Genomic DNA, 3511 nt, shown 5'->3' with positions numbered 1-3511 from the left:
CATGCTTTGTGCTTAGTTTCATATGAATGACATGTATATTTACAAATTTTAATGTATATACTATATTTAAAAATTTTCTTATATATATAGCCGTCCTCGTCCCCCTCGTCCCCAAAATCGCCAAAAAAAATTGGCATCCCTAAAACCCGTCCCACTGTCCCCTGTCGTCCCCATACTGGAAACTTGGGGGAACATAGCAATATATAGAGCATGAGAAAACAATGGCGCAAAAAATCAGAGTTATTCTTAAAATATGTGTACTAATCTATTTTATTTGCCCACAAACACATGGATGCCTCGAAATAGAGAACAATGCTTTGTTGAAATTGAGAGATAACGTGAAAGATCCGAATGGCCTCTTGGAGTCTTGGAATGGCTCTTCTAATTGTTGCCAATGGACAACCCTCCACTACGAATCTCACTCAGGACAAGTGGATTCTCTTGATTTCAGAGGTTTCAACCTTTCTCTTCACTCCATGAGTGAGAACTTCAAGCTCTTCCCATTGAGCCAACTGGAATACTTGGATTTGAGCATGAATTCCTTCCATGGAGTTGAGATGCCTACAAACATGTCCTTGTTGACAGACCTCACTTATCTCAACCTCTCCAACATAGGCTTCTCTGGATTCCTGACCCCACAAATGGGAAGGATTTCAAAGCTGCGTTACTTGGATTTTTTTGATTTAGAGCATCTGAAAATCCCCTGTTTGAAATGGCTCAGGAATCTTACTCAACTGGAGTATATTTCACTCCGTGGGGTCAATCTCAGTGGCCTTCCTATGATAGAATTGGGAGAGTCGATTGGTGATCTGAAGAGGATTTAGCATCTGGAGATGACCAATTGTAGTCTGGTAGGTCAAATTCCTCCTCCCCTCAGAAATCTGACTTCCCTTGCATATCTGCATATGGAGAACAATTCACTTTCTTATGAAATACCCAATTGGTTATTCACCATAAATAGCTTGGTTTCAATCAATTTGAGGATGAATCTCCTGAATGGGACTCTGCCAGCCCAAATTGCAGCTTTAAGCCTCATTCACATGGACCTCTCAGTGAATCAGTTAACAGGTACAATCCCATCTTTCATTGGGAATCTAAGCTTCTCGACATATCTAGATTTGGGTGTCAATAAACTCTATGGAACAATTCCCTCATCCTTGAGCGATCTCTCTTCACTCAATTTTGTCCACCTTTGTGATAATGGACTGCAAGGCACTATTCCCCAGTGGTTGTCCAAATTATCATCCTTGACATATCTTGATCTAAGTGTAAATAAATTGAATGGTAGTGTTCCACACTAATTAGGTCAATTGTCCTCCCTTGAAACCCTTTCAATATGGGGCAATCAGTTGGAGGGACTAGTGACAGAATCTCTGCTTCAAAACCTAACCAAATTGCAGTACCTTTGGTTAACTGATAGTGGATTGACTCTCAACATAAGCAAAGATTGGATTCCTTCTTTTAATCCGTTAATGCTATTGCTTAGAGGCTGTAACATGGGTAGGAGCATTCCAAAATGGTTGTCCTACCAGACCAGACTTGAGCATTTAGATCTTTCCAGAAACAGTCTGGTGGGAAGCATACCCTTATTGTTATGGACTAAATTGCATAATCTAAAGACCTGAACCTCAGGAAATCATCTCCATGGTCCTCTTCCCTCTCTTGCCCTTCACCATCAGTTGACTATTCTTGAATTGTCCAAGAACAATTTTGAAGGAAACATTGCAGATTATATTGGTACAAACCTTCCCCCTTCTCTGGAGTTTTTATCACTGTCTAACAACAAATTGAGAGGTGCCATTCCTTCATCAATCTCTTTGTTGAAGAGGTTACAAAATCTGGATCTGTCAAATAATAAGCTCAGCCATGCTCTGCCCTCAAACCTGGAAAGTTGCACCTCTTTGGAAGTGGTGACATTGTATAGCAATGAACTGGAGGGAGAAATACCAGATGAAGTGGTTAATCTACAACAGCTCAAGTCATTGGATCCGAGAGGCAATAGATTTTCCGGGGAATTTCCATCAGGGCTTCTCAAATGTAAGCTACTAGAGTTCCTGGACCTCAGTAAGAACAACTTCACTGGGGAATTGCCCAATTGGATTGCAAGCTTAAAAAATCTGCGAGTTGTTGTTCTAAGATCGAATAATCTATTGGGTATAATTCCTTCAGATATATTTCATTTACCCATTCTTCAGATCATCGACCTTGCCTCTAATGGCTTCTCAGGTGTCATTCCCCCTAAAATCACAGAATTACTCCCCATGGCTAATGCTCAAAACATTGGCCAAAGGTGTCGAAGGTACTTTATTGCTTATGAAGGTACCAACAAGGGAAACGAGCTAGACTTCTCTTCAATTCCTGCGGCTTTTACTGTTATTGACCTCTCTGCAAACAATCTCAGAGGAGAAATTCTAGGGGAAATTGGGAAGCTGAAAGGATTGATTACTCTAAACTTGAGTCACAATCATTTAAGTGGGGGCGTTCCAGATAGCTTGGGAGACATCCACAGTTTAGAGTCTTTGGATTTATCGGGCAATCAGTTGAATGAGTCGATTCCTGTTTCGATCCAGGGTCTCAATTTTCTGGGATATTTGAATTTGTCAAATAATAATCTGTCAGGAAGGATTCCTCAACAACGCCACTTTGACACATTTGGAGCATCATCATTTTTGGGTAACAAGAATTTGTGTGTTCCACTGAATAAGACTTGTTCTTCTCCAACATAATTTCCTCCCGCTTCACAATAAAAAGAAGATGAAGAGACTTCGTTGTGGAAAAGCAGAGAGTTGAAGATGGGAATAGCATCAAAGATCTTATCATGCCTGCTGGAATTATAGAGGAGGCTTTAAACATGCTTAAACTGTGATTAAAGTTTTCCTCTTTGGCCAATAAAAATGCAAGTATGTGTAGCATGTAATCCACGTTGGTCTAAATGAAAGGCCAAATGAAGCGTTTGTGCTTCCTAAGAAATCTGGAACAAACATATTGAAGACAGACCACAAATCACAGCGTTTTCCTCTTAATCTCAAGTATATGCCTACCTTATAAGAGAAGCAAGATATTCCTTGAGATGTTTCCATTTCCTTTAGCTCTTTGGTATATGTTTTATTTTCTTGCACTGCTAGATACCCATCCAAAGAGAAACCATGAAGATTATACTTTAATAGATTGTTGCATTTTTTTCTTTCACATATATGCTCAAATTTAAGTTTCAATTTAAATTTTTTTCTTCATGGAAGATTTTGAGAAATCTACCACACTTTTCAATTTAAGTTTCCAATTAAATCATTAAAACAAGTTTAATAACTAAACATTGTCATCTAGGCCTTCTAAGCATCCCTGCTTCTTAGATAAGATCAAGGAATTAAGAAAGTAGTAGTCTTGTGCTAGGTTGATGAGCTGGGTGTTCATGTTGGTGTATGGTTGTTAGTCTCAATGTTCATGTAGGTTGTTGGTTTTGTTTCTACGGATCCTTTTTGGTTGCTAGTTTAATAGTTTTATTTTATAGGGT

The 3511-nt window shown here is 39.1% G+C and overlaps 1 pseudogene; it reads left to right on the top strand.

The window, feature by feature from the left end:
- The first annotated feature begins 221 nt into the window (after positions 1-221).
- Positions 222-2837, top strand: LOC149568502 (uncharacterized; annotated as a pseudogene).
- The last annotated feature ends 674 nt before the right edge of the window (positions 2838-3511 follow it).

Source organism: Cupressus sempervirens, chromosome 3 (assembly GCF_028749045.1).
Source record: "Cupressus sempervirens isolate cs-2001-9-10 chromosome 3, ASM2874904v1, whole genome shotgun sequence".
NCBI classification, from domain to species: Eukaryota; Viridiplantae; Streptophyta; class Pinopsida; order Cupressales; family Cupressaceae; genus Cupressus; species Cupressus sempervirens.
This window is presented reverse-complemented; position numbering and strand designations above follow the sequence as displayed.